Source organism: Triturus cristatus, chromosome 1_1 (assembly GCF_964204655.1).
Source record: "Triturus cristatus chromosome 1_1, aTriCri1.1, whole genome shotgun sequence".
In the NCBI taxonomy this organism is placed as follows: domain Eukaryota; kingdom Metazoa; phylum Chordata; class Amphibia; order Caudata; family Salamandridae; genus Triturus; species Triturus cristatus.
Window position 1 is genome coordinate 19521022 of NC_140579.1, and position 23873 is coordinate 19544894.

At 46.6% G+C, this 23873-nt stretch overlaps 1 protein-coding gene across 1 annotated transcript in view; it reads right to left on the reverse strand.

Annotated features, from left to right (window-relative positions):
* Positions 1-5738, reverse strand: part of PHB1 (prohibitin 1) — a 57923-nt gene extending 52185 nt beyond the window's left edge. The window contains exon 1 of the mRNA XM_085640898.1: positions 5696-5738. The gene's annotated coding sequence lies outside the window, so the exon portion shown is untranslated. The remainder of the gene's footprint in view (positions 1-5695) is intronic.
* Between the last annotated feature and the right edge of the window lie 18135 nt (positions 5739-23873).

Below are 23873 nucleotides of genomic sequence, written 5' to 3' on the forward strand. Positions count from 1 at the left end.
TACGCATGCATATTTTCTCATGCTAAAGTGCAGTTCACAAATATTTTCTAGGAGTACTGTTTCCTGGCCTACTTCTGTAACTTTTAGTGAATTCACGAAAGTTGTATATCTGCACTTAATACAAGGACATATACCATGGGTGCACTTTTGAGACTTTCTTTAATATTTGGCCCCCAATTAGGCCTGGCGTTAACCATGGCCGTTTGCGTTTAATAAAATTCTGTCTCTATCAGCTGGCTTCACTGTGAGTGACAGCATTCTGCTCTTTCACAAGGAGCATACCGACACACAAAGTAGTTTGGTTTAGTTTTAGGAACTAATGTGTGCTTTTTGAGGCCAAAAACTATTTTTGCTTTTGCCAATGGTGAGGGCCCGGTAGCTGCCACAACAATTTGGTTTTACAAAACCATGCCAAACCAAGTCAGACATTGACAAAACGAAAACGCTGACCATCAATTACAGACCTGCTGGCTTTGCCAATGCATGTTTATTTTTATGTTTCCCAATATCTTATTGAAACTGGTTACACTGATTTTCCGTTATGAATATATTTGGGAAATACTAGTATACATCAACACTTTTTACTAAATGATGTTGCAAAGAAATGGTACTAAAAATGTTATAGTAGTTTAACCAAATGTCTTTTTTCCCTCCTTGCTTTTTTTTGGGAACATTTCATTTTGAAAGCAAAGACTCGTCAATCTTGCTTTCAAGCATTTGCAAATATTTGCATCTAATCACAGAGCATTCTGGGAGCATTATACATAGCCTCATATTGCTAAACTCTGAAAACGTGTGTACACATTTTTATACTGGAACCACGGTCAGTAAGTAGTACAGTCCGAGCTTGCAACATTTACTTAGATCGCTCACCCTAAAAATAAAGGCTTTGCATTAACCATAAATACAAGTTTGAACAGCATTAACACATGGACACATATTACCTTGACTACATATAGTGCCCTTCCCTGATTCATAATGTGGTACTGAAAACTGGCAGCCAAAGGGTTTGTACTGCAGGGAGTTTGGCTTACTTGTCTCAAGGACAAAAACACACATGAAAACTTGTTGCCCTTGACCACAAACAATATGTCCTGGGGGTCGGGCTATAGGAATTCCACATCCCTGTCCCATGCAAACAAATCATAGAGCTCTTCAAAAGTTTCCACTTTGCTACCCTTCACCCAACCATCCATAGCTCTGCAACAGAAAGACACATATTCCATCCAAGTGGTTCCCTCCAGCTTCTTGCAACTCCTAAACCTCTGTCTATAGAGTTCTGGGGTCAAACCATACCTTGTCATCAGGGCTTCCTTCACGTGGGCATAAGACATCCTATTCTCACTGGGCAGGTCTAGCAAATTATCCCTCCCCTCACTCAAAGCAGCTCCACAACCCAGCTCCCCAATCCTTCTCAGGGACCCAGTGGGCCAACATTGCTATCTCATAGGCTGCAAACTACTGCCCAATATCCTCACGATTGTGGAAATCTTTGATGACATCCTTGGGAATAAACACTGCTTTCTAAAGGCACAGATGGTGCGCTGCCACCAGAGGGAGTGATCGCGAAGCCCTTTGCCTTGATCTCTAACTCCCTCAACATTCTCTCATGCTCCATTCTTATTCTCTCTCTCTCCAAGGACAACTTGTGATTCGCTATTTCCCTCTGAACCCCCATCTTAAGTTTAGCTATCTCCAGCTTGTGTGCCCAATTTCTCTCCCTGTCTTCCAACTCTCTGGGGGACAGGTCTTTGGAAGAGATACTGCCAGGTGGGGACGGTACCCCTTCCCTGGCTGGAAACACTGGCCTATCCAGTTGCCTATCTGCATCCCCAGCTGGCTCCACCACTGACGCTGGGGCATTTCTTGCTTCTACCCAGGCCCTCAGCGCCTTTTGGTAGTCATCCTTTTTAGAAATGCCTGGTGTAGCAACTTTCAATTTCTTGCAGAGATGCTTGAGCTGTTTCAAAGTATAGGTTTCCAACCTCCCTTCCTCAAAATCGAGATCCATAGATGCAACAGATGCTGACCTACTCAAGGCAGTCAGAATTGGCAGTTCTCAGGAAAAATAACAGTCCAAGGAAAAGAAATTCTACCAAAAAAAGTATGTGGTCGCGTTTGGTCCGCACTCACTAGTAGTGTACACCAATCACTGTATATGAGTTACAAATGCAAGTCCAAATTCTCACCGCTGACCTCCAATGTTAGAACTGGGGGTCTCTAGTTAGCAGAGGTAGGTACCTTTGACCAAATAGGGACCCATGCTTCCAAGTCAGGGAAAGGGGATTACACTACTGGATAACCCCTGCTCACCCCCTTGGTAGCTTGGCACGAGCAGACAGACTTATGTCAGAGGTAGTGTGTTAAGCATTTGTGAACACATACAGTAATACAGTGAAAACACTACAAATGGACACCACACAGGTTTTATATAAATAAGTATTCTTTATATAGACCTAACAAGACCACAAACGACAAAAATCCACAATACTGTACTCAAAGTTGACTTAAAGATGTTAGAATTAACTTAGTTCAAGTTGATGGTAAATACGACAGTTCTCATAGAAGTACCTGGATGCGTAACGCAAAATAAACAAAAGGCTTGCAGCGCGTCGCGCCTTAATGCTTTCGCAGAGTAGGGGATGGGTCTTGATCCTTACCGGAGAGGTGATGCGTACATTCACATGCTGCGGCCCGATTGCGATGCGGCAAGATGGCGCCTCGATGCGATGCGACAATCCAGTGCGATAAGATGGCGCCCTTGATGAGATGATGTTAAGACTATGCATGCACGCCCTGGTAGCCTTGCGGTGACTCTGTACTATGGAGCCACGACAGGCCCTGCGACGGCGACCCTCACGGTGGTGACACGCGTCTCCGGGATGCGACAGCAGACAACTACGACAAAGACACGCTTCTGGGGAGATGCGGCGGCAGCACGCTTCTCCGGTGATGCGACTACAGCTGCGGCGGCAACACGCTTCTTGTTGCGTCGCACTTCCAACTCCCAGCGACATGTAGGCTTCTGCAGATAGAATTCCCAGCAAGGAAAATCAGAGGGGAGCTGGGGCTGAAGTATTTTGTCCCCGAGACGTCAGCAGGAGGCAAGCACAAGTTCAAGCCCTTGGAGTAATATTCTGCAAGATGATGAAAGTCCTTTGAAAGTTCCTTCTCATAGGCACTGAAGACACCACTGTAGGCCAACCCAGCACACTGGCAGGGGGGCAGTACAACTCCTATAGCTTCCTTTGATTCTTCTCCTTGGCAGAGGTTCGTCTTGTTGTTCCAGAAGTGATCTAAAGTCTTGGGGGCTAGGTCCCCATATTTATACTTCTTTTCTCTTTGTTCTCAGAAGGCAGAGAGGCCTTTGCCTAGTCCAACCAGTTCTGGTCAGTCCTGGAGCACGTTGTTGACAAGACTACTCCTTTCCTTTCACAGGGTAGACCAGGGACATCAGACGCACCAGAGGAGGTGGAGCCAACATTGTGGAGGGAAAGCACATCCTTATTCAGGTCCCAGGTGCAACTCCTCCCACCCATCTACCTGCAGATCTCTCTATTCAGCCCTGTGCTGACTCACCCTCTCCCCTGAAATCCCCCAGCCCCTGTCACTCACAGAACCAGACACACAACACACAACCTAGCAGAGGCAGGCTTGGACAGTTACACAAGAAAATACCTACTTTCTAAAAGTGGTATTTTCAAACACAGAATGTTAAAACCAACTTTCCTAAAAGATGTATTTTATCATTCTGAGTTCAGGCATACTAAACTCGCATTTCTACCAAGTTCCCCGAGTCAGTTAGGATTATAAGATGTAATAATCAAACTGCCCATTTAGGCCTATGGGGTACAGGTAGCCTTGCAATAGTGAAAAACGAAAATGGCTGTAATTCACTATTAGGACATGCCACACACCAGGGCATGTCCTACCTTATACTTACAATGCACCCTGCCCTTGGGCCTACCTTAGGGGTGTCTGATATGAAGATGATGGAAGGTTTAGGGACTGGCAAGTGGGTGCACATGGTCAGTTAACATGGCAGCCAGAGACAGCACACGGGCTCTGCAGTGGCAGGCCTGAGACACACTTTACAAGCTGCTTCTGTGGGTGGCACAACCAGTGCTGCAAGCCCATCAGCAGCATTTGACTTACAAGCCCTGGGAACATATGGTGCACTTTACTAGGGTCTGACAAGTAAATCAAATAACCCAATCATGGAGTCACTAATCAATACACCCATTTAACATTGGGAGCACTTGCACTGTGGCACTGAATAGCAGTGGCCCTGTGTCCAAAGCATCTAAAACCAGCAAAACATATCAAAAACAGAGGAGGCAATCAGAAAAAATGGGAGACTCACGCCAAAGGTCTAACACTAGTTATTGACGTATATAATGTTTGGTTTTTATTGCTAACGCATTCGATAGGTTGGTCGACTTCCTGGTTCTGCCTGTCTTGAGTTTCAAAAGTAAGACAACTTTTGTGTACAAGTCTTTGAGGAGCTATTGTGAGAGATGCTGGTTTACAAAGATGGGGATATGGATAGTGAAGACTGGGGAACGTTTAACACCACCCTCAGCATTATACTGATTTTTTTAAAAATAATTTAGTGGCAATGGTAAGTAATTCCCCCTCACTACCTTGGCACTACTTTCTTTGCTTCGAAGATTGAGGTATGCGGGGACTTCCACAAAAGGGAGAGGAAAAATAGTCCTACTATGCTGCATATTCTATAGACTCTCAGATGAGGCACACACATTTTTCAGATGTGTATTTTTGATGTCCTTCGATGGACACACAAATAAAACAAACCTGGCTCTGTCAGTGGGAGTCATACTGAGGCCACCTAACTCATGCCATCAGTTTACATGTAGTAGTTTATTAACACTCTGCTAAAGTGCTGAGCCATATATATTCAACACATCTTCATACATAAATAAAACAGTAATGAACACAAATGTACTGGCGAATTTATAGTCACTGAGGAATTGAGCTTGAAATTCTGACAGTGAGTTTTTGCACGCATTTTCTTCCTTTGGCCTTATGGGTATTATCAATGAATATTGAATAGCCACTAAACACCACTGCTTCATGACAAATGCAATGTGGATATCTCTCATTTATTTTTAATTTAATATTTACTGCCTGCATCCAAACACGCATGCTTTTACCCCGGTACTGCTGCAAGTTTCTCATTTTTCCAGTACTTTGAAGTGTGGTGCATTGTACATACGCACCGTTTACTGTGCTTTGATTGAGTTAAAGCCATTTGCTTTGCTAATGGTATTGTATAGCAAAGCAAATGGCTTTAACTTAAAGGCGAGACCTATTGCATTTTCAATGCTTGTTACATTTGCTACATGAATCTCATGCCAAACCCTTTCATGGATCGACTCGCACACGGGCCCTTGGAGCCAAACAAGTGCCTTGGGGGGCCCTCGCTGTTGGTTTGCTGGCTCGCCCACCTCCACAAGCCAAGCTTTTCTTGCGGGAGGAGGTCATTTGAGTGGGGATGTCAAACTGGGGGTCACACTGGCCGCCTTAGTCTATCATCCATGGAACGAGTCGAGCTGCGACAACTGTCGACAAGGGCTAGAAGAAACGGGATACAGAAGGCAGCGGGAGGCAAAGTAAAGCCCGGGAAAGCCACTAAAACCGGGGCCCACACACACCAGACACGCTCCGCACTCACCTCGTCCTCCGGCAGCGCTGACCTCCAGTCCTCCACATGCGACACAGAAGCGCATGCGCGATGTACCATCCGCCTCCCCCCCTTCAACAAACACTCTCATTGGCTCCGCAGCTCAAGGAGCTTTATGGGGGTTATAGTTTCTTTTCGTATCCTTCTCTCCTTCCTTTTGACAGTATGGACTACCGCTTCGGACATGCTACGATCGCACTTTGACGGACAATGACGAAGCTTCTAATCCGTTTAGAAGAAGGACTGCAACTGGAGGGTAATGCTCGTATCTATCCTGATCCAAGATGGCCGCATTATACTTTACTTCATATTCAAGATTAGCAGCTGTAGTAGGAAAGGGAAGGTGCGAAAAGCAGCACAATGTCAGTGTGGAGGCTTACATTTAATTTATTAAGAAAAGATTTCAGCTGCAATGATTGCAAGTTGGGTGAGGTAGCCTCCATTAACGGATAAAAACAGGGAAATAGAAAGGACCAACAGTCAGCTGAGGCTGGTTGGTTTCCAGTGAGATGAAGGATTCCAGGATAGGGCGCAGGCAGTTTAGTAGAGTGGTCTAAACATAATTACTAGAGTAGGGTTGAGGATAAGGCCACCGCTGCTTTATGAAATTAAACAAAATGATTAATGTGACAAATTGCTTCTTGCCATTGATGGAGCAGGTAAAAACAAAATTTTGTATACCTCCTCTAATTTGCATGAAATGATTTACATAACTAAATTAAACATTAACTCGTACTAACTAGTGTGGAATGGAATGACTAACCAACCTTTGAACCTTGATAAACACGAGATTCACGTGGGACTAAAATGCTAATTGCATGGCAAACAATTAAATGATTAACTGTGGTACGCAAACTAACTATAGAATGTGGTAAAATAGAGAATTGCATGATTTATGTTGCTTTGGTGATGGTTTGTGCTTTGAGCAGTAAAGAATGGTGAGTATTATTGCTTTAAATGTTGATATACACTAGAAAATACTAATATACATTGGGATTAGTGTGGGTTTAAACATTAGAGTCTTAATTTCTATATTTTAATTACTGTTATGTTTATTTTTGCTTAAGTTGGCATTCGGGCCTACTAGGCCGCAGTACTGAAGATGGAGTTCTGAAGATGACACTGTAATGTGAGCGCGATGTCTACTGCGCAGAATCAGATGGCTCTGGAGAGCTCCACGCGACCTCCAACACGAACCAGAGTGTTCCTTGGGCAGAGTTTTTATATAGCGCGAACTTGACCTGAATCCAATCAGGTATCAGAGCGCTTTACATAGCACCAGTTACGTTACATGAGGACACACATTCATTCTTTGTTAGGCACAGGAAGATTAAGTGATTTGCCCAGAATCACAGGATGTTCGGCGTCATTACCGAGACTAGAACCCGGTTCCCCAGGTCCGAGGTCGAGCGCCCTAGCCGTTAGGCCAACTCCTCTTCCTTGTCAAGGATAGGAACTTGGAAGACTGCCAAACAAAGGATGGTGCGAATGATCGAGGGGACAATAAAGGACCTGTACAAGAAGGCTTGCTTGTTGTTACGTGGGAACTTTTTGCCTGTAAATTACCCAAAAGAATACAATTGAGAAATGTCATGCCCGGTCTCATGGGAAAACAGGCGAACCTGGGAACATTTGGAAACTTGCAAGTTGAAATTGGTTTAGCCAATCAGAACACTTTTTACCCCTAAATTGTTGCACATTGACCTAAAAGTAAGGAGGAAAAAGGTATAAAAGTCCAAGATCCGGCAGAGGGGGGGTTTCGTTCGTTGGGATGACCGTCTTTGGCACTGGGAAATGCGTCGAACTGAAGGAGATTTCCTGGTTTACCTGGGTTTTCTTTGAATTCAAGAGAACAATTCCATCTGAAGGGTTCTTATTATTGCTGTGGGTTGACGGGCTCTCCTGGAGATTGTCGCAGAGACTGGAATAATACTTTGTGTGGTCGGAAGGTCGCCAATGTTCGAAATTCAGTAAATATAATGTTATGCGAGATTTTATGCTAAGGATCAAAAGATTGGAGGTCTTTTAAATAAATGAATTCTTTGAACTGTAACTCTGAACATGCGAATGCAGAGTGAACTAAATTAAATAAACTAAATCTGGATTAATAAGAAATGAGTTTGTGATTCTTTAATAAGGTATTGAAAATTAACCAAATGTTTCAGAAGCTTTAATTGTGTTTTAGCTGGTTCTAAATCACCATCAACCAGTCCAACTAATTGGTCCATCGACCAAGTGGTGGAGTGCCTTGATGTTAAAGTAAGGATTCTATAGGAGCTAATGTATGTAATGTAAAGGAATTATTGCCGATAGGTAACAAGGTACGCCCACATGTCCAGCGCTTCTTTTTCTCCTGTGCACAGATTCGAGTGAGACGTATGAGTGTTGGTGTTATGGGCCCCACCAATGAATGAATGTATGAATGAGTTAAAGTGAAGACGAGTCTGTGACATAGGGAGAATATGTACATTTGCCCTTTTCCGCTGCAGCACCATTAAACAAAATGAATCACATGAAAAGATTCCTTTTGTCAAAATTTGCCTTTGAAGCTGTGATTCTCCTTTTCAGCCAGTATCCAAGAAACTGTTCTTGCTCTTAATTACTGTTTCTTCAGTGTTACTTTCCAAAAGAAATGTTGCCTTAAAAATACCTAGACATTTTTAACTGCAAAGTTTCTCCTGCATACGTACAGAACACATGGCTTGGCAGTTCGGGCTGGACTGTTCCCATGAGGCACAGGGTCAGACTGATTTGCATATGGCCATGTCTGAACTAGGGTGGCGGAGTGAGCTAAAGAATGATGATGGATTAAACCCAGATCAGTTGACTGGGGGTGAGTGCTTGCAATGTTCAACACTCCGTCCATCATCCCCTTTGGTTTTGCTTTGTTCGCCCTAATTTGGCAGGGTATGCCCAGACGTGGGTCCCTTGCTCACTTTGCCACTGGATTCAAGCTAGCCTGGCTGATGACGGCTGATTAGCCAGAAACCGGTCCCAGAATGCTTGTTTCCGGTCCAGGGAAGACATGGCTTGGCAGTACGGGCTGGACTGTTCACATGAGGCACAGGGTCAGACTGATTTGCATATGGCCATGTCTGAACTGGGGTGGCGGAGTGAGCTAAAGAATGATGATGGATTAAACCCAGATCAGTTGACTGGGGGTGAGTGCTTGCAATGTTCAACACTCTGTCCATCATCCCCTTTGGTTTTGCTACATACAGAACATACATAGACATAAACCAAGCTATTAGAAATATGTTGCATATAAAGCAAATAACAACAGACTTGCCAACCACAGAATCATTTTGACTGAGTATTCATATGAGAAGGAGGAGAGGGGCCTTGGAAAGGAGGCAGGCCCATGAAGATTGGGGCTTTGGACACCATGCACTGCACCTAGCCTCCCCATAGCGAGAACATAATCATTTTGATCCACCTCCTATGTCCTGGAAAGATTTTAATTAGAGTCCAACAATGCAGAGTACTTAAGATCTAGTTGGAAACCTATTCTGTGCAAGGGTTTCCAGCTAACGGTGTGATAGTGGCTCTTCACCAGGTTGCTGTATATTGACTGAAGAAACCCAATCTCATGCGGCTGCACTGTGTAAGTTGGCAGGCCTGTTACAAGTTACGCTCAATTTCATTTGGTAGCATGAGCTTTAAATGCTTTAGCACAAGAATGTTTTTAGAATAAACACGAAAGGCTTACTTCAGAAGATAAGTCCAACAGCGTTTTGCTCAAGCTCGGTATGCCTGAGAGCTTTCTCATGATGACTAATCAATTTAGTCTGTGGATCAGTTGGAGTATCTGTTCTAAATCTACAATTAACACATTCTGTGCTAATAACTCCATTTGTCAATTCAACTAAACGTGAAGGAGGTCCACACCAAGAGAAATCACATTCACCTAGACAAAGGTGTAGGACATTTTCTCTTTATCCAGGGTTACCCCAGTTTCTTTGCCTTTTGCTGGACCCTCTGTTTCTGCTGGCTGTAGAACTCTGAGCACTTTACCTCTGCTAACCAGTAATCAAGTACCTGTACGTCCCCTTTCAGTATGGTGAAATTGATATACCCCTGACTGGCACATTTAACATACTTATAAGCCTATAGTATATGGTACAAAGTGTACCCAGGGCATGCAATTTAAATGTCAATAGTAGACTACTGCAACCATTGTGCCACTCACTACAGTGAGGGGGTAAACATGACTGCATGCCTACCATTTGTATCCGGTTGTTGCAGTTTTAAACTGCAAATTTGACTTGTCAAAATACCTCTTTTAACAGGTCAAAACTTTCCTTTTAAATATGTATGTCTCCCCTGTGAAAGTCTTACAGCTCATAAGGCAGGGTGCATGATATTTAAAGGCAGGATATGTATGAATTTATTATTAAACATGTCCTTACAGTGAAAAAGCCCCAACAGCTATTTTTGCAGTCACAAGGTGGGCTGTTCCATAGGAAAACACTGGATTACATTATTACAGTTAATTATACTAATTTTGATTAAGAAACTGTTAGAAAAATAGTTAAACATCTATTTTTAATAGTTATTAAAAATCCAATTCAATTGAGAAGTCAGATTTTAGATCAATATTAAGGAAAATGTACTCTTAGAAAGTTACCATTTCTCTGCCCAAAGCCTTTAAAGCCCATCTGCATAGTATCTTCCGTTTCTGACAGCCAGTAATTAGCATTTGAATAGGTGTGGATGGATGTGAAATGCCTCCCAGGAACAAACAAGAGACTGACCTGAATGGGCAGAGAGGATACATCTAAACCTGACAGAATATGCAGGGTGGAGTTGTGAGCATCTTTTGACATTACTGTGTTAAATCCCACTTGAATGTCAAATCATGCTTGACAGGCCTGCTGGGGTTTTACATATAACTCTTGTGGCGCACTTCAAAGAGGCCTCCCTGTCACAGGCAAATGTTAACTGACACATGGGCAGGGACCTTTCTTTGTCTGCCCAGCCAGGCAGGCTCCAATCACAGTGGACCTCTTTGTAACAATGTAGTGTCAAATCCTGCCAAATTGTTAAATCCAGCTCGACAGGTCTGCTGGGGTTTTACATACAACACTTGGGGCACACTTCAAGGGGCAAGAACAGGATGCCATAACAATTCTTGTGCAGCCACTGTTTAGTTACTGGAAATCCTTGCTTTGTTTTACTAGATGTCTGTCTCTTGGTTTATTGGGGATACACCAAATGCCCCAAACTGAATTTTAGTGTTTGATATGAGAGGACACTATATGAGGATGTGGGAGAGATGTGTGTGGGGAGTGTACAATAGTACACTCTCCATGCACATCCTCAGAACCAACATTTAGTTTGGCCGAATACTTCTGCCATCTTGAAGTTGCCCAAAATGGGTAGGGTTGGCCCGAGGAACTTATAACCCAGAGGTTAGGGTATACCCATTCTCACCCACATGCTCGTGCCTGGAACAAATGTGGAATCTTGAGGCACCAACTTCAGAACACTCCTGGACCGGAGGAAGATCAAAAGAGGACAGACCCTGCTGTCTGAGACCTGGGAAGAGCACAGAAGACCAGACTGTTCTTCCTCTTGTACCCAGGACAAAGAAGTGGACTTCAAGGAACAAAATGCTGACCTCATATTAAAGCTACAGGCACACAACAAGCTACAAAAGGCCCTTTCCTGCAACTACACAGCTGACTAGTTGCAACCAGACCTGGACTGGACACTACTATTTCGCCTCTGCCTGACACCCTGTGAGTCTTTAAGTGCCTCCACCGAGGGGCTTCAGAAGTGTACGCCTGTGGTAGATTGGGACTTAAAGGACTAAAGGCAAGAGCTAAAATCTTTGACCAGGATGAACCTGATTGGTGTATTCGACCCGCGCTCCATCACAGTCAGTATCAAATAGCGCCTAGGTTCCAGTCTACCATGACTATTAACTATCATTGGCATTTTGTGCTTCTTGGCACTATTCCTACTTAAAATGTTAAAAATTCATATCTCCTGTTCCCCTAATTGGATTTTTTGCCATTTTGGTGTCACTAAATGTATTACATTTTAGCCTTTTTTCTAATTCAGTTTGGGATTTTTATTGTTTTGAATTTCGACTTTATTACTGTGTTGGTACTGGATAAATATTTTATGGATTGCCTTAGGTTAAGCCTGTCTTTCTGTGCCATAGATACCAGGTGTTAGAAATGGGGGTCTCTAGTTGGCAGAGGCAGGTACCTTTGTCCAAGTAAGGGACCCTTACTTCTAGTCAGGGTAAGGGGGATACACACTTTAGATTAACCCATGCTCACCCCCTGGGTAGCTTGGCACGAGCAACGCGGTAACCTGTAAAGTATTTGTACTCAAAACACACAATAATACAGTGAAAACACCACAAATGGACACCACACCAGTTTAGGAAAAATAAACTATCTTTAGCTAAACTCAACAAGACCAAAGCGACAAAAATCCAACATATAAGTAATAAGAATACGACTTTAAAAAGGTTAAAAGCAACTGGGTCCATAGAAAACTATAGATGTGAGATGTCTCACAAATTACCTATAGATGTGACCAAATTCACAAGGCCAAACAGCCGCAGAGAAGGGAAGCTTTGAGAAACAAAGAGATGAGTCAGTTTCTGAGACCCCGATGCAACAGTTCTGCTGCACACAGGAGAAGTGATGCTTCGTGTCCAGTCTACAGGGGGGAAGTGATATGTTGACTCCAAGACGATTGTGGTCCGCGGGGGATGCGCCAGGAAAACCTGCTGCACAGGTGCGATGCGTGGAAATCGTGGATGCGTCGTTGATCGATGCTGCGTTGTCGAGTGGCGCTGCATCTTATTCTTCAGCCAGATCCCTAAATGCGTCGTTTCTTGCAGAGGCAACAGGCGCTGTGTTGGTTTTGGCAGCAGCGCAGCGATGCGTGGAGATTCTTCCCACACAGCGGTGCTGTGTCGGTAAAACAGCCGCAAGAAAAGTGATGCGTTGATTTTCTTAGTTCTTCAGGTTTCTTCCAGCTCCCAGCAGCAAGCACAACCTCCAAAGGCCCAGAACTGAAAAAAGGCACCTCCTGGCAGGTCAGAACTCTCAGCCGCAGAGTTCAGGGGAGCTGGGGGTGACGTCTTTGTGGCCTTGAGACTTCAGTACAGGAGGTCAAAGCAAAGTTCCAGTCTTTGTCCTCTCCTTGTTAGAAACAGCAACTGCAGGCCAACCCCACACAGCCCACAGCAAAGGGGCAGCACTCCTCCTCACAGCTCTTCAGCTTTTCTCCTTGGCATAAGTTCCTCTTGATTCCAGAAGTGGTCTAAGGTTCTGGGGTTTTAGATCTAATACTTATACCCCAAAATGTCTTTGTTCTCTTTGTGCAAGGGTCTCTGAGCCCAGTCAAACCAGCTCTGTCCTCACTGGTACAATATGACCACAGGGGGTGGAGACAGCTTTGTGCAAGGGAGACAGGCCCTTTTCAGGTGCAAGGAAATCTCCTCCCACTACTCTAAATTCAGCAAAGGTCTATTCAGCCCAGCTCAGAGTCATCCAGGAAGGGCCAGGCACCCCTCAACCCACCCCCCACAGTGGCTGTCTACAGTGAATGCACATCCCTAGCCCCGTCACTCCTAAACCAGACAGTCATTACACAAACAGGCAGAGGCACACAGAATGGTTAAACAAGAAAATGCCTACTGTCTAAAAGTGGCTTTTTCAAACACATAATTTAAAAACCATCTTTACTAAAAGATGTGTTATTAAATTCTGAGTTCAAAGAGCCTAAACCTTATTTCTCTATTTTGTCCCAACAGGAAGTTATACTTGGAAGATGTTACAAAGCATTTCCTATTCTTTCCGATGGGGCAAGATAGCCTTTCCATTGTGAAAAACAAAATTGGCAGTATTTCACTATCAGGACATGTCACACACCAGTACATGCCCTACCTTTCACACACACCGTACCCTGCCAATGGGGGTACCTTGGGCCTACCATAGGGGTGCCATACATGTGAGAAAAGTGATGGTTAGGGGCTGGCAAGTGGGTGCACTTGCCAAGTCAACATGGTAGTTAACAAACTGCGCACAGACAATGCAGTAGCAGGTCGGAGATACCTTTTCAGGGCTACTCATGTGGATGGCACAATCAGTGCTGCAGGCCCCCTAGTAGCATTTGATTTACAGTCCCCGGCACCCTTCAGTGCACTTTACTAGGGACTTACCAGCAAATCAAGTATGCCAACTAGGGAGAACTAATTGTAAGAACAATTTACACAGGGATCACTTGCACTTTGACACTGATCAGCAGTGGCAAAGTGCCCAAAGCATCTAAACCAGTAAAAACGAAATCCAGCACAGCGTCAAAAATACAGGTGGTAGAGGCAAAAGTCAGGGGAGACCACGCTAAGGATGCCAAGTCTAACACCAAGGGTTTGCTCAGATTAATTTACTGACTTTGAGAGTTCATCCAGACAAGGATTGCGATTATTCCTTGAGATGGGTAGCCACCAACCCCAAATAATAATCCAATTTCTTACAAAAGGGCTCTGTACTTTAAATCCATCATAGGTGCAGTTCCAACCACATAGCCAACTTTTAGACTTGGGGGTCTCTAGTTGGCACAGGTATGCACTTGTGACAAATAAAGACCCTCGCCTCTAGTCAGGGTAAAGGGGTACACTCCTAAAATAACCCCTGCTCTCCCCCTTGGTAGCTTGGCAAGAGCATACAGGCTTATCTCAGAGGCAGTGTGTAAAGCATTTGTGAACACATACAGTAATCAAGCGACAACACTACAGATGGACACCAGAGGTTTTATATAAAAAATAAGTATTCTTTATATAGATTTACCACAAGACCATAAACGACAAAAATCCACAATACTGTTACTTTAAGATGATAGAATTTAGCTTACTTCTCTTTAGTTCTTAAATGCGACTCTTTAAGTCAATGTACCTTTTAGATGCGACACGCAGGGCAACGAAAGTGTTGCAACGAAAGTGTTGCAACGATGTTGATGCGATGAAAGTTTTGGTGCAAAGAAATAAAGACGTGAAGATCTTCCAGATGTGGCACGTTTCTCCGATGTTGCGAGAAGACTCGATGCGATGCGTCAGCTGCAGCGGCGGCACCCCTTTACGCGATGCGAAGGCAGCGGCTTGGCGGCGACACTCTTCTCCGAGGTTGCGAAACGCTTCCGCTCGATGCGACAACTGCAGCGGCGTCACCCATTTACGCGATGCGACAACAGCTCTGACGGCGGCATGCTTCTCCGTGGATGCGAGGCACTTTACTTGATGCGGTGCAATGCGACAGCTACAGCGGCATCATCCAAGATGCAATGGCAGCGGCTGCGACGGCGACACGCTTCTTCCTCAATGCGAGACTCTTCTCTTGATGCGGTGCAATGCGTCAGCTACGATGGCTGCGATGCCGACACGCTTCTTCGGCATTGCGAGACACTTCTTTGATGATGCGAGACACTTCCACTTGATGCGACAACTGCAGCGGCGACACCCCTCTTACGCGATGCGACGACAACAGCTCCGATAGCGGCACGCTTCTACTTCGTGAGTCGCGCTTCCAGCTCCTTGCAATACACAGTCCCTCAGAAGGCCTCAACACAGCAGCAGGCACCTCCAAAGAACTCTGGGGAGCTGGTGGTTGAAGTCTGTTGTCCCTGAGACTTCAGCAGGAGGCAAGCTCTTTTACAAGCCCTTGGAGATTCTTCACAAGTTGAGCAAAAGTACACGCAAAGTTCCTTTCTCCTCTCTTTAGCTGTAGGCAACCCCTGCAGGCCAATCCCCCAGTTTCAGGGATAGTCTCTCCTCAGTTTCTTCTTGGTTCCTCTCCTCAGCAGAGGTTTCTTCTTGTTTTCCCAAAGTGATCTAAGTTCTTGGGATCAGGGTCCCAATACTTATACCCCAAAATCCTTTGTCCTCTGAGGGCAGAGGGGCCTTTGCCTTGTTCAAACCAGTTCTGGTCAGTCCTGGAGCACTTTGTTTACCTGACTCCTTCTTTCCTTTCACAGTGCAGGGCAGAGACATCAGACGCACCACAGGAGGTGGAGCCTGCATTGAGGAGGGAAGGCACAGCCCTGTTCAGGTCCCAGGTGCAACTCCTCCCACCCATCTAGATGCAGATCTCTCTATTCACCACTGGGCCACCTCACCCTGTCTCCTGGAATTCCCCAGCCCTGTCACTCAAACATCAGACAAGGAATACACAGCCTAGCAGAGGCAGGTTTGAATGGTTCGACAAGAAAATACCTACTTTCTAAAAGTGGTATTTTCAAAAACCGAATGTTAAAACCAACTTCACTAAAAGATGTATTTTATTACCCTGAGTTCAGGCATACTAAATTCAAATTTCTACCATGTTCCCTGAGTCAGTTAGGATTACAAAATGTAATAGCCAAAGCACCCCACCTCTGTTCCAGTGGAAGTAACCGCCTACTGATGAAGGCTACAGGTTGATCTAGGCCCTCCTCATTTATCTGTGCCAGAACAGCCCCCACACTATGCTCTGAAGCGTCTGTTTGTACTATGAACTCTCTGGAGAAGTTGGGTGCGAAGAGCACGGGCGCTGTGCACATAGCAGTTTTTAGGGCCTCAAAAGCTTTCTGACAGGTGTCAGTCCAAATCACTCTCTTTGGCTGCTTCCTGAAAGTCAGCGCTGTCAAGGGTGCAACAATGTTGCCATACCCCTTGACAAACCTCCTGTAGTAACCTGTGAGTCCTAAGAAGGCTCTCACCTCTGTCTGGGTTTTGGGCGGCTCCCAAGCTAAGATGGTTTCAATCTTGGGCTGCAGGGACGCCACCTGGCCACTCCCTACCTGGTGTCCCAAGTACACCACGGAACCCTGCCCGATCGGGCACTTACTCGCCTTGATCGTGAGGTCTGCCCTTCGCAGCGCCATCAACACTTCCCAGAGGTGGGGCAGATGTTCTTCCCAACTGGCGCTGAACACTGTGATGTCATCCAGTTAGGCGGCACTGAACGAGTCCAGTCCAGCCAACACCTGGTTGACCAACCTCTGAAAGGTGGCAGGGGCATTCTTCATCCCAAAGGGCATAACCCAGAACTGGTAGTGCCCATCTGGTGTGGAGAATGCTGACCTCTCCTTTGCCCCATCGGTCAAGGCGATCTGCCAGTACCCAGATGTTAAGTCAAACGTGCTGAGGTACCGTGCAGCCCCTAGCCGATCTATGAGCTCATCAGCTCTGGGGATGGGGTGCGCATCAGTCCTGGTGACTGAATTGAGCCCTCGGTAGTCCACACAGAACTGGAGTTCTGGTGTGGGCCCCAGCGCGGCAGCCTTTGGGACCAAGACCACTGGGCTGGCCCAAGGACTGCTAGAGGACTCAATCACCCCTAACTCAAACATCTTGGAGACCTCCTCCTTGATGCAAGCTCTCACCCTGTCAGTCACCCTGTAGGATTTGTGCCTCACAGGTGTACTATTCCCAGTGTCCACATCATGGACGGACCAATCAGTAACACCGGGAACCAGGGAGAACAGATCAGAAAACTGTCCCAGTAACTGGCGGCAGTCATTCTGTTGCTCAGGGGTCAGGGTGGAAGAGAGGTTGACACCATCCACTGACCCATCTTGCTCTGTCGCCGACAGGAGGTCTGGAAGAGGCTCGGTCTCCTCCTCCATTCCACCATCTGTCGCTAAGAGCATGCCCACTTGGGACCTCTCCAAGTGGGGCTTCAGGCGGTTGACATGCAGGACCCTTAAGGGGTTCCTGGGTGACCTCAAGTCCACCAAGTAGGTAACCGGACTTTTGCGCTCCACAACCACAAATGGTCCGGTCCACTTATCCTGGAGCACACAAGGCTTCACGGGGGCCATGACCCACACTTTCTGACCAGGCTGAAGCTCTACCAGAGTGGCATTCTGGTCGTACCACCGCTTCATCTCCTCCTGGCTGGCTTCCAGATTCGCCTCAGCGAGTTGCCTGAAACGCCGAGTTTGGTTCCTAAAGGCCAGCATGTAGCAATATACATCCTGGGGAGGTTTCCTGGGAGATTTCTCCCAGCCTTCTTTAACAAAACTCAGAGGTCCTCTCACTGGGTGTCCATAGAGTAGCTCAAAGGGGTTGAACCCTAGAGATTTCTGTGGCACCTCATGGTACGCAAAGAGTAGGCATGGTAAGAGGACGTCCCACTTACGCCTCATGGGTTCCTCAAGACCCATAATCATGCCTTTTAGGGTTTGGTTGAATCTTTCAACCAACCCATTTCCTTGGGGGTGGTAAGGAGTGGTAAACGTATAGGTTACACCACACTCCTGCCACAGGGACTTCATATACTTGGAAATGAAGTTGGTACCCCGGTCAGACACTACCTCGCGAGGGAATCCCACTCCGGAGAAAATTCCCATCAGTGCTCGTCCCACCACGGGGGCCGTCACTGTCCTCAGAGGTATGGCTTCCGGGTACCGGGTGGCATGGTCCACCAAGACCAGGATGAACCTGTTGCCCATGTCTGTCTTGGGGTCCAGTGGCCCCACAATGTCAATACCCACCCATTCAAAGGGGGTGCTGGCTACAGGGAATGGCTGGAGAGGAGCCTTGCGCTTCCTCCCACTCTTTCCACTTGCCTGGCAAGTCGGACATGTCCTGCAGTGAGTGTCTGAACTCCTGAGCATTTGGGGCCAGTAAAAATGGGTGACAAACCTTTCAAAGGTCTTGTCCTGCCCCAAATGTCCTGCCAATGGAACATCATGAGCCAGCCCCAGTAGGAAGGCTCTGAAGCGCTGGGGTACCACCAGCACATGGGCTGACCCAGGTTCAACAACCTTAGGCTCTGTATACAGAAGGTCATTCTCCCAGTAAATCCAGTGTGACCCAGACTGTTCACCTGCTGCCTGGTCTGCAGCCTGTTGCCGCAGACCCACAAGAGAAGGGCATTCTTTCTGCTCCTTGCAGAATTCCTCTCTGGAGGGTCCTCCTTCTTGCTGCCAATGGGTCAGCTCAGGCAGGTCCCCCAGTTCGGCTACCTGTTCCCCTGTAGGCTCCAGGGCATCCCACTCAGGGTCTGCTCCCTCCTGGACCGTGGGAACTTTGGTTGCCAGTTTCCCGCACCCCCTACCTCTACTCTTGACGGCAGGTACCTGGGCCTCCCTCTCATACTCCAGGTCCACTTGAGCACCTTTACTCGCGGCCATGGACCGGGTGGTCAGGCAAACCCAACATTTCTAAATGAGCACTCTGCTCCACCTTCGCCCAAGGGGAGCTCTCCAGATCGTTCCCCAACAAACAGTCAACAGGCATGGTGGGCCTCACAGCTACCTGAAGAGTACCAGAGATCCCCCCTCACTCAAAGGGAACCTGAGCCACCTCGCAGTGACTCTGTGTTGTCAGCGGCAACTTCTAGGTAGAATGCCCCAGGGACAACCTGCTCTTGAGACACCTGGTGACACTTGACAGCTGTCACACTGGCTCCTGTATCTCTAAGAGCCTCCACTCTATGGCCATTGATGGTCACCCACTGCCTGTATTTTTTAGTGTTATCAGGCAGCTGGGTCCTAGGGACCACCTCACAGTCTCCTAATGAGACAAGGGACATCTCTGCGGGACCCCACCCACCTTGGGCACCCCTCTCCTCACCCAGGGCTACACTAGCCATCTGCCGGGGGGCTGCACCAGGGGGTGCTGGTTTTCCAAACAGGCGACACTTGGGATCATCGGCACAATGACCCAAGTCTCCACATTTGAAGCATTTTGTGGGCCCTCTTTGAACAGGTGGACCTGTTGGGGCCCCTGACTGTTTCTGGGGTGGGGGGCTGAGGACCTTTCCCTTGGTTCCCTTGGGGATTACTTTGGGGCCTCCTATGAAACTCCCTCTGTTTACCCTTGTCCCCCCCACTCTTCTGCTGGGGACCCTGCCCACTCTTGGCTGAGTCTCCCAGCGGTCCGCCTCCTCAGAGAGCTTCCTAGGATTAGTCAGCCTACTATCAATCAGGTGCTGGCGTAGTTCAGGAAAACAGTTACTTGACAAGTGCTCCCATTGTGGTACTGTAAAATTCGGAACCACATTGAAGGCATGCCCCCACCATGCCGATTTTGGTGTCAACGAACCGCAAATGACAAAAGCGGTATGCACGAGTGTTTTCGTCATGTTTCAATGATGAATTCACCGTGTATATGATACTACATATTGTGTCCGTGGGTTCCATTTTACAGTAGTAGCCATCTTGTGATTGCCCTCACATAGGCTGCACGAAGGCCATGCCTAGGCCTAAAAGGACACGTACACCTTCTATGACTTCTCTGTGACCTGTGCAAACTGACTCCACTGCCCGAGGTCAATCCTGTCCGGCCAGTTCCTTTTCCCGCGGCCTAATGTGATTAGCAGCAGGGCTCGACCCATCATAAAGTCCTTGTTCACACACGATCTCTGACTAAGCTATTTCACACCTGACTCTGTTTCCTACTTTATGGCTTGTTTTACGAGCAGGAGGTGCCCGTGTTATTGGGGTCTGCTGATATCTGATGAGGGTTCTGAGCCTTGCTGGGTTAAATGATAGTGGGCTGAACGAGCTGAAATGTGGGATTGTCATCATAACTCTGTTTCTTCTTTGAAGTGAAAATATGTGAATGACCACTTGTAAAACAGGGGCGGTGTTGCCCAAAGCGTAATATTCTGTATAAAAGAGAAGACTGGTTTTTGTTCTGGAGACTGCCTCATTCAGTTGCTAAGGCTTCTGTGCGACGTAGTCTCACTCATTTGAGTTTAATAAAGATGTCTTTTCATATTTCAGCTTCTTTGCCAAGTTCTTTGTTATATTACCATGAGGGGGAAATTTTTAAATACCACACTCTGTGTTTCTGTGGTTCAAGACAGGAAAAACTCGAAGTCATAGGGTGCTACCCCTGGCACCGCTGGGTTCCTAAATAACCCAGTACTTCACCATGCAATTAAATCAAGCAGTCCCTGAAAATCATCAACTTTGCTACCCTTCACCCAACCATCCAATGCTCTGCAGAAAAAAGTGACATATTCAATATAGGTACTGTTCGCTATCTTTGTGCAACCCCTGACCCTCTGTCTGTACATCTCAGGAGTTAAACCATATCTAGACATCAATGTATCTTTCATGTGGGGATAGGAATTATAGACATCAGAAGGCAAGTCTAGCAGTGTGTCCCGCCCCTCACTAAGGAACCGCCCCCGCAACCCCGCTCCCCAATCCTTCTCAGGGACCCGGTGGGAAGACATGGCTACCTCATAGGCTTTGAACCACTGCCCAATATCATCATTTTTTTAAAGTTTCTTCACCACATCTTTAGGGCTTTACATTCTAGATTCCACAGGCATTGACGGTGTGCTGCCACCAGAGGCAGCAATATCTAAGCTCTTGGCCTTCAATTCCAACTCCCTCAAAAACCTTTCATGTTCAAACTGCATTTTTTTTCTCTTCTATGGCTAACTGTCTAGTTTGCATTTCAAATTCTAACTGCCCACTTAACTTAAGCTTGGTCAGCTCAATTTTGTGCATCCTACACTCTTTTCTATCTGCCAACTCGTCTGGAGACAGACTCTTAACAGAAACACTGCTACCGGCAGGGGAAGGGGCTCTCCTTCCTCTTGGGCCCACTGGCCCTTCCAGCTGCTCCTCTGCATTGTCATCATCAGTGCATTCCTTGCTTCTACCCAGGCCCTCAGCGCCTTGTAGAACTCTGCCTTATATTTAAATTCAGTAGTGGAAACCTTTAATTTCTTGCAGAAGAACTTCAGCTGTTGTACTTTGTAGCTTTCCAGTTTCTCTTCTTCCCACTCCCACTCATTATCAACAGAGACTACAGATTCTGCTCTCTCCACCATGGTTGTTGAACCTGGCATTTCTCAAAAAATAGAAAGTCCCAAAAAGAAATCTACCAACAAGTATGTGGTCGCGTCTTGGTCTGCACTCACTAGTAGTGTTCACCAATCACTGTACATGAGTCACAAATGCAAGTCCAGAATCCTCACCGCTGACCACCAATGTTAGACTTGGGGGTCTCTAGTTAGCCCAGGTATACACTTGTGACAAATAGGGAACCTCGCCTCTAGTCAGAGTAAAGGGGTACACTCCTAAAATACCCCCTGCTCACCCACTTGGTAGCTTGGCACGAGCAGACAGGTTTATCTCAGAGGCAGTGTGGAAAGCATTTGTGAACACATACAGTAATCAAGCGACAACACTACAGATGGACACCATACAGGTTTTATATAAAAAATAAGTATTCTTTATATAGATTTACCACAAGACCATAAACGACAAAAATCCACAATACTATTACTTTAAGATGGTAGAATTTAGCTTAGTTCTCTTTAGTTCTTAAATGCGACTCTTCAAGTCAATGTACCTTTTAGATGCGACACGCAGGACAACGAAAGTGTTGCAACGATGTTGCTGCGATGAAAGTTTTGGTGCAAAGAAATAAAGACGTGAAGATCTTCCAGATGCGGCACGCTTCTCTAATGTTGCGAGAAAACAAGATTCGATGCGTGTCACGATGGACCACCCCGGGACACAGAAACAGGAGCCAATGATCCCTTCCCTCCTTACATTTCCCTGTGTTCTATTTGCAGTCACCCGCGACAGGAGACGGTGTTGAGCCCTTTAATTCCACAGACTTCCTGGAACACCTCTCCAGTCATGTGACAGGGTCACATGCTCCAATAGACATCGCCGTAAAGGAGGAGACCAGCTTTTTAGCGGAACCACGGTGGAAGGAGGACGCTTGTTGCGAGGCTGAAGCAGGAGGGAATCCTTACGAAGGGCATCCGGAGCGGAGGAGCAGCGGACACCCGACGTGACCTATCACGCCACCTGTGGGGAGCGAAGAGAAGACGCCATCCGAGACCCCGGGATCCTGAAGTGCAGAGAAGGGAACTGGACCCCCTCCGGTATCATCAGCTGACCTGCTGCGCTCCTGGAGGAGTGTGGCTACCCGAGGTACGTAATCGTATCCGGGACTGGTTTGGGAAGGGGAGGCTGGCGGGCGGAGGCTCCGGTGAAAGGGGAGGGGAAGGGTGATTTATTCTCGCCCAAACCAGTTTTCTTTATATTCTAGTACCAGGTGCAACAGTGTGAATTAAAGAAAGCACGTGGTGGTGGTATACTGGTGTCCTTCCCTCACTCCCCTTCTTCCCGTGAGCCAGGTGCATAAAACGCCTCGGTTCCCTAAAACATATGTTCTTTTTGTTTATGCCGAGCTAACTCCTGAAGCCCCTCAACCATCGAACAAAAAAGAAAAGAGAAGACCCCGAACACTTCCACTGGCAAGAAGACGGAAGCTGTATAACCTCTTGTGTTTAGTAGTGTGAAACCGATACAATAAAGAAATCTTTGATTTGACCAAAAAAAACTCCTTCTCTGTCCCTCTGTGCCCATTACAATGCATCAGCTGCAGCGGCTGCACCCCTTTACGCGATGACAGCGGCTTTGGCAGCGACACTCTTCACCGACGTTGCGAGACGCTTCTGCTCGATGCGACAACTGCAGTGGCGACACCCCTCTTACGCGATGCAACAAAAGCTCCGACGGCGGCACGCTTCTCCTTCGTGAGTCGCGCTTCCAGCTTCTTGCGATACGCAGTCCCTCAGAAGGCCTCAACACAGCAGCAGGCACTTCCAAAGAACTATGGGGAGCTGGTGGTTGAAGTGTGTTGTCCCTGAGACTTCAGCAGGAGGCAAGCTCTTTTCCAAGCCCTTGGAGATCCTTCACAAGTAGAGCAAAAGACCACACAAAGTTCCTTTCTCCTATCTTTGGCAGTAGGCAACCCCTGCAGGCCAGTTCCCCAGTTTCAGGGATAGTCTCTCCTCAGTTTCTTCTTGGTTCCTCTCCTCAGCTGACAAGAAAATAGCTACTTTCTAAAGGTGGTATTTTCAAACACAGGTTAAAACCAACTTCACTAAAAGATGTATTTTATCACCCTGAGTTCAGGCATACTAAATTTGAATTTCTACCATGTTCCCTGAGTCAGTTAGGATTATAAAATGTTATAACCAAACTGCCCATTCTGGCCTATGGAGGACAGGTAGCCTTGCAATAGTGAAAAACGAAAATGGCTGTAATTCACCATTAGAAAATGCCACACACACCAGGGCATGTCCTACCTTATACTTACAATGCACCCTGCCCTTGGGCCTACCATAGGGGTGTCTGATATGAAGAAAAGGGAAGGTTTAGGGACTGGCAAGTGGGT